Source organism: Triticum aestivum, chromosome 5D (genome assembly GCF_018294505.1).
Source record: "Triticum aestivum cultivar Chinese Spring chromosome 5D, IWGSC CS RefSeq v2.1, whole genome shotgun sequence".
NCBI classification, from domain to species: Eukaryota; Viridiplantae; Streptophyta; class Magnoliopsida; order Poales; family Poaceae; genus Triticum; species Triticum aestivum.
The window spans coordinates 316,069,348-316,081,566 of record NC_057808.1 but is presented as its reverse complement, the minus strand read 5'-3'; positions in this window follow the sequence as shown (position 1 = coordinate 316,081,566).

Genomic DNA, 12,219 nt, shown 5'->3' with positions numbered 1-12,219 from the left:
AAGATTCCCACTAGTATATGAAAGTGACAAAATAAGAAACTCTCTATCATGAAGATCATGGTGCTATTTTGAAGCACAAGTGTGGAAAAAGGTATGTAACATTGTCCCTTCTCTCTTTTTCTCTCATTTTTTGTTTGGGCTTCTTTGGCCTCCTTTTTTATTTGGGCTTCTTTGGCCTCTTTTTTTATTTTTTTCGTCTGGAGTCTCATCCCGACTTGTGGGGGAATCATAGTCTCCATTATCCTTTCCTCACATGGGACAATGCTCTAATAATGATGATCATCACACTTTTATTTATTCATAACTCAAGAATTACAACTCAATACTAGAACAAAAATATGACTCTATGTGAATGCCTCCGGCGGTGTACCGGGATATGCGATGAATCAAGACCGACATGTATGAAAGAATTATGAAGGTGGCTTTGCCACAAATACGATGTCAACTACATGATGATGCAAAGCAATATGACAATGATGGAGCGTGTCATAATAAACGGAACGGTGGAAAGTTGCATGGCAATATATCTCGGAATGGCTATGGAAATGCCATAATAGGTAGGTATGGTGGCTGTTTTGAGGAAGATATAAGGAGGCTTATGTGTGATAGAGCGTATCGTATCACGGGGTTTGGATGCACCGGCGAAGTTTGCACCAACTCTCGAGGTGAGAAAGGGCAATGCACGGTACCGTAGAGGCTAGCAAATTGCGGAAAGGTAAGAGTGCGTATAATCCATGGACTCACATTAGTCATAAAGAACTCATATACTTATAGCAAAAGTTTATTAGCCCTCGAAGCAAAGTACTACTATGCATGCCCCTAGAGGGATAGATTGGTAGGAAAAGACCATCGCTCGTCCCCGACCGCCACTCATAAGGAAAGCAATCAAAGAGCACCCCATGCTTCAATTTTGTCACACAACGTTTACCATACGTGCATGCTACGGGACTTGCCAACCTTAACACAAGAATTTCTCAATTTCACAATTACCCAACTAGCATGACTCTAACATTACCACCTTTATATCTCAAAACCATTATCAAGTATCAAATTTATCATAGTATTTAATGCACTCTATATGTAAGTTTTTATTATACCCATCGTGGATGCCTATCATATTAGGACTAATTTTATAGCCAAAGCAAACTACCATGCTGTTCTAAAAGACTCTCAAAATAATATAAGTGAAGCATGAGAGATAAATAATTTCTATAAAATAAAACCACCACCGTGCTCTAAAAGATATAAGTGAAGCACTAGAGCAAAATTATCTAGCTCAAAAGATATAAGTGAAGCACATAGAGTATTGTAATAAATTCTGATTTATGTGTGTCTGTCCCCAAAAGATGTGTACAGCAAGGATGATTGTGGTAAACTAAAAAACAAAGACTCAAATGATACAAGACGCTCCAAGCAAAACACATATCATGTGGTGAATAAAAATATAGCATCGAGTAAAGTTATCGATAGACGAAGACGAAAGAGGGGATGCCTTCCGGGGCATCCCCAAGCTTAGGCTTTTGGTTGTCCTTGAATTTTACCTTGGGGTGCCTTGGGCATCCCCAAGCTTAGGCTCTTACCACTCCTTGTTCCAAAATCCATCAAATCTTTACCCAAAAACTTGAAAACTTCACAACACAAAACTCAACAGAAAATCTCATGAGCTCCGTTAGTGTAAGAAAACAAATCACCACCATAAGGTAGTGTAATGAACTCATTGTTTATTTATATTGGTTTTAAACCTACTGTATTCCAACTTGTCTATGGTTCATACCCCCCAATACTAGCCATAGATTCATCAAAATAAGCAAACAACACACGAAAAACAGAATCTGTCAAAAACAGAACAGTCTGTATAAGTCTGATTTGTTCGAATACTTATGGAACTCCAAAAATTCTGAAAAACTAGGACAACCTGTAAAATTTGTATATAGATCGAATTCAAAAAGAATTGGTATTTTATCACGTTTTGGTGAATTTTAACAATTATATTCGTGAGCGTAAAGTTTCTGTCTTTTTCAGCAAGATCAAACAACTATCACCCAAGAAGATCCTATTGGTTCTACTTGGCACAAACACTTATTAAAACATAAACCACATCTAAATAGAGGCTAGATGAATTATTTATTACTAACAGGAACAAAAAGGAAGGAACAAAAATAAAAATGGGTTGTCTCCCAACAAGCGCTATCGTTTAACGCCCCTAGCTAGGCATAAAAACAAGAATAGATCTAGGTATTGTCATATTTGGTATGCAATCCATAAGTGGCTCTCATAATAGATTCATAAGGTAATTTAATTTTCTTCCTAGGAAAGTGTTCCATGCCTTTCCTTAATGGAAATTGGAATCTAATATTTCCTTCTTTCATATCAATAATTGCACCAATCGTTCTAAGGAAAGGTCTACCAAGAATAATAGGACATGTAGGATTGCAATCTATATCAAGAACAATGAAATCTACGGGCACATAATTCCTATTTGGAACAATAAGAATATCATTAATCCTTCCCATAGGTTTCTTAATGGTGGAATCCGCAAGATGTAGAGAACAATCATCAAATTCACGGAAACCTAGCACATCACACAAAGTTTTTGGAATCGTGGAAACACTAGCACCCAAATCACATAAAGCATAACATTCATAATTTTTAATCTTAATTTTAATAGTAGGTTCCCACTCATCATAAAGTTTTCTAGGGATATAAACTTCTAATTCAAGCTTTTCTTCATAGGATTTGATTAAAGCATCAATGATATGTTTGGTAAAAGCTTTATTTTGACTATAAGCATGAGGAGAATTTAACATGGATTGCAACAAGGAAATACAATCTATCAAAGAACAATTATCATAATTAAATTCCTTGAAATTCAAAATAGTGGGTTCATTGCTATGTAAAGTTTTGTCCTCTTCAATCCCACTTTTACCAATTTTTGCATCAAGGTCTAAAAACTCCGAATCATTGGGACGCCTTTTAACTAAAGTTGACTCATCTCCAGTCCCATCTTTATCAAGATTCATATTGGAAAAAAAGATTTAATAGGGGACGCATCAATCACTTTTAGATCTTCATCATTATTATCTTCTAGCTCTTTCGGTTTGGCGGCCATCTTATTAACTAAGGTGACCTGCTTATCAAAAATTTGGGCTATTAAGTTTTCAAGATGAGCAAACTGAGATTTCAAACCATAAAATTCCTTAGACATGTCATCGAGCTCTTTATTCATGTACTCCATAAAACCTTTTTGTTCTTTAAGCTTGTTTATTATGCTCAAATTGCAAAGACATAAAGCTTCTAACGTTGTTTTCAATTTCTTCCAACCTTCTAAGGTGAGGATCAATGTTTTTTGGCAGAGCCATCTGGGCAAAGGGCACACAAGAGGCAAGCGGAAAGAAACGAACGAAAAAAGGCGAACAAATTGACAAAGGTGAAGTGGGGGAGAGGAAAACGAGAGGCAAATGGCAAATAATGTAATGCGAGGGATAAGAGTTTGTGATGGGTACTTGGTGTGTCTTGACTTGTGCATAGATCTCCCCGGCAACCACTACAAAAAAAGACACATCCGTGACATTTTGGGCCGAACGAATTTTTTCCTGTCATACTTATGACACTTCTATGACGATAATTGTGACAAAACCCGGTATCATCATAGATGTGGTGGGCTCCTACTTCTATGACAAAAAATCATGATAGAAAATGGGCTTTTCGTCCTGGGCGGGCCAGAGACGCAGCTGCATGACATTCTTTGGGCCGTCCATGACGGAAAAAACCATGGTAGAAGCGAGGGCGAGGAAAATATCGGGGTGTTCCCGGTTACGGTGGGTGGTTGGGGCCGAGCGACGCGTGTTTCTCTCGTACACGCACGCGCATGGGTGCGAGGCGTTGGGCTCTAACTGAACCCGAGCGAGGCTTTGGGCTCTAACTGAACCCGAGCGATTGCACTGCAGGCTACGCGTTACTGAACCCGAGCGATTGCACTGCAGGCTACGCGTTACTGAACCCGAGCGATCGATCGATGGTTGTTAACTGAACCCGATCAAGCGATTCCTTCGCTACTGCTGCTAACTGAAGCTGATCGATGCTGCCTCTGGATGAACAGTGAGCATTGCTGGGGGGGTTTGGATGAACAGTTCCCGGTGGGGGTGGATGAACAGGACCCCGTGGTGTTGCCTCTAGATGAACAGGACCCTGATCGATTGAGCCGGTTGGGGCTGGATGAACAGGACCCCGTGGAGGGCTGGATGAACAGGACCACCCCATGGAGGGCTGGATGAACAGTAGACGATGGAGGTCTGGATGAACAGTAGCCGGTGGAGTAGCGCGCGGTGGAGGCTGGATGAACAGGAGCCCGTGGATGAACAGTCGCAGGTGGAGGCTGGAAGAGGTTGTCGGTGGATGAACAGTAGCCCGTGGAGGGTGGAGGGGGTCGACGGTGGAGATGAACAGTATCCCGTGGAGTCCCGTTTTGCGGTACGCCACACCCCTCCCGATGAACAGGACCCCTGTTTCGACCGTAGCGCTCCAACACAAGTCCGTTTCCTCCGTTTTGCGGTACGCCACACCCCTCCCGATCAACAGGACCCCCGTTTCGATCGTAGGAGGTCCGTTTCCTCCGTTTTGCGGTACGCCACACCCCTCCCGATGAACAGGATCCTGTTTCGAACATGCCGGTTGAACACAAGGCCGTTTCCTCCGTTCTGCGGTATGCCAGGCCTCGTTTCCATCGGCTGTTCCGTCCAAGCCGGTTGGCTCCCACGCGTTTTGTTGCCTCCCGATGAACACGACGCATTCCGTTGCCTCCCCATGAACACGATGACAACACAGTTTCTCCGTTCCGACCCAGCCATGTACACGAGACCTGGCCGTACGTACGCGCGAGTAGGCGTTTGAGACCCCGCCCGTATGTACGTACGTGGCCGTATTTACTTTCTTGCACCCTGGCCGCTGTACGTACGTGTACATGCTACGTGCGCGCCTCTACTACGACACGTGGGCGCCTCTACATCGACCAGTATGTACGTACACGTTCGCGACCAGAATGACAACGCTACGTACGCTTCGACCAGGTGGGTCCCGACTGTCAGGCACTTCCTTGCGTGCGATGATGTAGCTGGTGGGTCCCAGCAGTCAGGGGGGCGAATCGTTTTTTTTGCCCGGACGCACTTCCTTGCGTGCGAAGATATAGCTTGTGGGTCCCAGCATTCAGGGGAAACGTTTTTTTCGCGAAATACGCTGGCCCGTCCGGTGGGTCCCCGCTGTCAGGTGGAGGAATTATTATTTTGCGCGTAATAAGGAGGCACTTCCTTGCTGCGGCCATGGACCCAGCTGTCAGCCTCTCCAAGTACAGTACTCTTCCGATGGAAGTCGGTCGTTGACCACATTGACCACGCCGCGCCGAGAGCACCACGGCGGTGGACGACGCGGAGCCGGGGAAGACGCGGCAGTGGATACCCACGCGGAGAGGAGTACGAGGGTTCACTGGTTCGGCTACGGTGTGAGGCTGCCGTCGCCACAGAATAACAGGGGGTGTGGGTGAGTGGAGGGATGGCCTGGCCAGCGGTGGGAGTAGTAGGGGGCGGTGAGGCCTCCGCGGCAGCACAGCCGGCCACGGGAGGCAGGAGCAGGCGGCATGACCGGCGCTGCTTTGGGCGGCTGGAGCAAGAAGACCAGAGGTTGAAGAAGCACGACGGCCGTTGGATGGACATCGTACGGTCACTACAGCTAGAATCATTTATATTGACTAAGTTGACAAAGCCCTTGGTACGCGTCAACTTAGTAGGCCCACAGGTCAGCTTCCGAAACGGTGGGCCCCAGATGTCAGGAGGAGGAATCATTTTTTTGGGTTGGTGAAGCTAGAATATCCGAGATTGAAGAAGAAGCACGGCATCCGTTGGATGGACATCCAACGGCCACTGCTGCTAGAACCGTGTGTTGACTATAAGTTGACAAAGCCTTGCATACGCGTCAACTCTCTTGTTTCTGAGGGGACGCGTCAACTTAGTAAGGCCACAAGTGTGTGGCAGAGAACTTATAGCCCATTTGAAATTTGTAAGAATGTGCAACCAATTTTTGAATTCTAATGGAATTTACTACAGCCCATTTATAGTTTGTTAAAAGTACAGTCCATTTCAACCAACCGTTCAAAACAGAATTCAATAAAATTTCCCACATTTTGATGGGATCCCAAATATTTTTATCCCGAAATTTCTAGTCAGATTAGATACAATTTCAATATAAATTTATATTACATAAAAATCCAACGAAACATTACGCTCGCAACAATTAATGAAATTAAAATTTTCAATATCCAAAAATAATATTTTATAGTGTAATTACGTGTTTGGTGCATTTTTTATAGTTACTGCCCAGTTTTTATAATTACATCCCATTTATTATTTCTTAAAGCCCATTTTCTTGTTAAGCCTAATGCATCCCTCCTAGGAAAGATTTGCAGCCCAGCGGGGCGGAGAATAACAACTTGACCTTGCCTGGGTATTCCTAAAGTATAGCTAGGCTAGCCATTTTTAGCTTGAAAAAAATTAATATCTGGGCTGGATATCTGGCCTGGGCTAGACAGGCCACAGCCCGCCCAGTTAATAGCTGCAGCGATGTTTTCGTTGTTGTTCAGAGGAGAAAAATTAATATCTGGGCTAAACATCGCTCAAGAAAAACTCTGCAGTGCTCACACCTCAAAAACACAAATACTGCTCGAGCTGCTTGGTCCCAGCTGTCCGCCGCTTCTTGTGCAATTCTCTCGTTTATTGACTACATAGGTTGACAATGGTGTGGGACCGTGATGTCAGGAAACCAGGAGGAAGCAAAAAATATATAGTTTTATATACTAATAAGGAGGCACTTGCGTACGTGCGGCTATGGCCCTGGTGGGTCCCCACTGTTATCCTCTCCAAGTAAAGTCATCTCCTCATCCTCATGTCCGTTGACCATGTTGACAACACGAGACGGCGGCGCCACGGCGAGCGCAATAACTCGAAGGACGACGGAGAGGGCCTCGCGGGCCCTACGGATGGTCTGATACAGCGCCCGCTGCTCATTCGGGAAGCCAGGATCATAGGGCCACATGTCCGCGATGGCATTGTCGTTCGCTTGTTCACTGGTGCTCGTTGAGGAGACGGAGGTTGCAGCACAGGTCCTCCTGCGCTGGTAGCTCTTCCGCCATTAGGGCGTCGAAGTGCGGCCGCACCTGCTCTATGGTGAACACGGCATGAACCGTCTTGGACAGTGGCGCCGGCTCCTGGTCGGAAGCTACGTCCATTGTCTGATTGTCGTCGCTCAGCTCGGCGAGGTAGCTGGCGAGCCAGCATGTCTGGCTGCTGGACCGACCCACTGCCAAGCACAAGTTTGACTGCCTTGGCCCACCCAGACTGCCTCCCTCGCCCGCACGTGCTTTCTGCCCGAAACGGTCAGCGCCGCCCACCCCGCTTCCTAGTGCATGCGATTACTCCGCCTTGAAACGACACAAGTGCCGTCCGTCCGTCCTTCTGCCGCCCACATTAATGATACGCGGTTGCCGAGGCGGCTACTCAGGCGCCACACGTCCATCCCTCCGCCGCCCACCATTGCTATATAAACTGCTGCGCCGGCCATAGCCGCAGTCATTTGCATCCGTTCCTATTCTCCTGTCCACACCACTACCGCCCACCATGGCTTCCTCGTGCTCCAGCGCTCTTCCGGATGGGCGGACAACGGACCACAAGGAGATGGCAGCCATTACTGCCGACTGGCTGGCCGGCAGGCAGCCGGAGGATGACAACGTCCCAATGGAGAACATGGTAGTCGATGATCCGGCGCCACCCCCTCCTCTGCGCCATCCTTGCCGGTGCATTGCATCATGACCATCGGCGAGGCCCGTGCCCAATATATGGACACGGTGAGGCAGAAGCGTGAGGAGCAGTTCCGGGGGGCGCAGGCCGACGCCGCCTACAACCACCATCTCCTCCAGGAGCACCTGCAGGTGGAGGAGCAGATCGGCGTGGAGCGGGCGGAGCAGGAGGCGCTGCTCAACTCATACCGCTCCGCCCGCGAGGGCCGCCTCAAGCGCCGGCGGTACCGCATGCGGGTGGCGGAGGCTGCGGCGCCTACAAAGAGGGCGATGAAGCGGGCGAGGTGCTATTTGGCGAGACTGAGGACAAGGCAGAGGAAAATGCCGGCTCCGGCGAGTCCCCGATCCGTTGGCGTCGACGAGGCCCTGCTCCGCCGAGGCCCCGCGGTGCCAACAACGACGCAGAGGACACCGCCGGCTCTGCCGAGGCCCCACCCTGCCGGCAACGAGGGGAAGGATTTCCCCCGCTCCGCCGAGGCGCCGCCCGCCGGCAACGAGACAGAGGACATCGTCGGCTCCGCCGAGGCCCCGCCCCGCTGCCAACGAGGCCGCACCACACAGAAAACGAGGAAGAGTAGAACACGGTAGGTCGCCGCTGCTCGGGTCCAAGTAAGGCCACCGCTGCTACCCTTCGGTTGCTGGCACTGAGCTGTACATCATGGAGCAATTCTATGATTACAGGATGATTGAAGAGCGCTCCGTGGTTGAGCAAGCTCATGAGATACAACCATTTGCTAGAGAACTTGAGCACTTCAGTTGTATGCTACCGGACAAGTTTGTTGCCGGAGGTATCATCACTAAGCTTCGTCCTTCGTGGATCTCATTGGCACTCTTGATGTGGAAGAAAAGGAGAGAGCAAAGGACACACATGCTCAAGGAATTGAGGGAGGATCTAGTGCCAATCTGGTACAGAAGAAGAACTTCCAGCCCCACAAGTTCAAGAACAAGGGCAAGTTTGATGGTAAAGCAAAGTTTGATGGGAAGAACAAGGCTGTGCAACACACGAACTTCAAGAAGAAGAATGACAAGAAGAAAGGTGTTTGTCATGTGGGGATCCTGATCATTGGGCTCCTACTTGCCCTAATCGCTATGAAAAGCTAGGCGGGTTGACCACTAACGGCCGGTTAGCTTCTTGGCGGCGACGTGGAGTCGGAGAGCTATGTTGGAGAAGGACGCTGCTTCTACTTAACTGCTGGTGCAGTTGGCTGACTGACACGCGGGCCCAACAGGCATCTGGGCCACATGTCAGTTACGCAACTGCACCTGCAGTTAAGTCACTGAAGCTTCTGTTCGGCTTAGCCGGACACAGGTGGGTAGCTTCGGTTAATTAATTATAGCTCCAGTGCACCCCTTTTTAGTTGAAGAATGTATGAAATGTAATGAAATCCGGCATGTTTATATGAAATCCGACCGTGTATGAATGAATTTATTTCGATTAGTTCTAATTCTTGTATCACTGGCATTGGATGAACATGCAAACCAATACGTACTAGCATTATTCCCAGGGTGATCACCTCGTTTGCAGCAGTTTCACATGTACTCCCTCCGGTCCTTTCTAGTCTGCATACAAGTTTTTTCTGCAGTCAAAGTATGTCTACTTTGACCAATCTTATAGAAAAAAGTATGCACTTTCACAATGTGCGAAGTAAAAAGGAACAGAAGGAGTACACAGAGTTTGAGCAGCTTTTTAGCGTTCCTGTACATTGCAATCAAACACACAGGCCTGACAATTCATAGAGGACATTCAAAACAATCGATGATTATGCATCTCAGCGATTCACATGTCAGAGCCAATATTTACTTCACAACTAAAGAATAAAGAAAAATGGATTGACGCTGCTGACAGCAAAGGGCGTCCCATTCGAAAATACCAAACGCATGTCTTCTTGCTAAAATCAATGAGCAAAATTTGACAAGGTTTTCCCATTCTAAAATATCAAATGCCTACGATTGTGGAATGGGCAGGGTTTGCCATCAGTTCAGACATTGACATGGCACCTCGTGCTAAATAAACCAGCTGTTCTTTTTGTGCAGTTCCACCAAAATCAACCAAATTCGCGCGTAGCTTGTATGATTTCGCCCTTATATGTTGCAACGCCTTGAACTTATCGGCACCTCCTTTCTTGTGGTGGAAATGAATGATTCGATGTATTCATGAACATTTTGTGCAGTTCCCGTTGAAATCAAGCTGACCACCCCTGTTTGCACAAATACAAAAAAAGTGATTAGTATAAAGCAAACTGTACTATGAATTGACAGTTTAAACAGGCACCTACATGGTCCACGTAGGGCACACTTTTAGAAAAATGGAACTCACCGGAAAGAATCCTAGAACAACATTGTACTCGCGCATCATAGCAAGAAAATGGAGATTTGTCAGTCCTTCTGAGCTGAAGTTAGTTTGGTCTTGTGGGGGGGTAATGTAACCATCTGTAGCGACCAGACCTCAAATGGTCTGTGCTGCTGTGCACCAGTGTCATCCCTGGATCAGTAATGCTGACACGCACAGTACAAATGGAGGATTTATAACAGAGTAGCAATCACACACTTATTACATCGAATATCTCCAAAGAGATTAAGTATGATAAACATGGCTTAAGGCCATCTAATAACGATAACAGCGGAAGACTTGGAAGATAAGTGAGTCCATCAACTCCAGCGGCATCCCTGAGTATAAGACCACGACCTAAGGCACCTTACTCGTCGTCTGAAAAGTCTGCAACATGAAACGCTGCAGCCCGAAAACGGGTCAGCACATAGAATATGCTGGCAATGTAACACATAGAGAGTAATGAACAATAATAATGCTATACTACATGCATATATGGTTGGTGGAAAGCTCTATGGTTACAATTTTGCGAAAAGCCAATTTTATCCTACTTCAAAGGAATAAATTTTATTTAACTATCATGGTGGTTGTGAAACATTGAGATGGTTGACAGCATCTCAATCCCAATTAAATGTCATCAATAACCCAACAAAATTAATTAGAGGTAACATAGTGATGAGATTCACATGATAATCCAAGTACTAGATACTCAAGTTGTCCATAACCGGGGACACGGCTAACCATGATTAGTTTGTACACTCTGCAGAGGTTTGCGCACTTTTCCCCACAAGACTCGATCGCCTCCGTTTTATTTCCCGCACTGCATGGTGTTTGAGAAACGGATGACCGAGACACAGTCTTTCAGAAACAATCACTCTTTACTCTAGATGGACCGGTACACCTACTTTCCCCTACATCTGCTAGCCCACCTCTTCAAGAGATCATGTAACCTACTCAACTATGCTAGAGCCCATAATAGCTTGTGGCTGCACACGGAAGTTTCTAGCATGAACAATCTTATGATCCCTTTGAGCCTGGGTAGCGGACCTTATAAAATCAGACAACACTGGGTTCTCCAGGTGCCTCAATCCACCCAGATGTGAGTTTTAGTTGCCACCTTAAGTTGAAACATTAATAAACATCTCACATCTGTCATGAATATCTCTCAAACCCAAATCCACGTCTATGAGCATAGCATGGCAATAATAATAGCAACGTAGAAGTAACTCCCAAGGGTTTGATCAGAAACAGGTAATAGGTACTACCTCAACTACTTCCCAGTTCCCACAATTTAATCAGATCCTAATCATGCAATTATTTGAGGAATAGATCTAATGCAATAAAACGGGGTATGGAAAGTATGATCAAAGTGTTACTTGCCTTGCTGATGATCCGCAAAACCTAGCGATTCGAAGTAACAAGCGGCACACTCCGGGTACTCTATCACAAACAAAGAAGCATACAATCAGTACTCATCTAATGCACAGGTAAAATTCGAATGAAAGATCCAACCAGAAAGTTCAACTTAAGAACTCCGGTTTGCAAAAAGAATCAACTCGAAAGAAGCAACGAAAGTCAAACTGCGAAAGAAAGAAGCTTCGTTTACTAATCTGGATCTAGGTCAAATTTTACTGTAGCAAAAACTTGTTTGAGTAGGCTAAACGGAAAGAGAATTTCGAGACGAAACTCTAGGCGCTTGAATCGCCTGATTCCGATAAACGAGCGAGAAGTTAACAAGAAACGAAGATTCGATCAGAAATCGAATCTGAGATAATCGCAGAAAAAATCCGACGAAAAAGAAAAATGGACGAATGGTTAAAGAACGGACGTTCGTTAACAGAGAAAAACCGACGAACGCGTTCGTTAAAACGAACGGTTCGGTGAACGCTCGCAAAATAACAAAACCGAAAAAACCGATCTAGGTTTTTTTTAACGAACGGTTTTTTTTGAACAAAAACCGGCGACGAACGAGGCGAGGCAGTACCTCGTCGGGGCAGAGATCCGGCGGGGCTCCGGCGGGGGCGCGGTGTGCGACGGGGGTGCGGGGCTC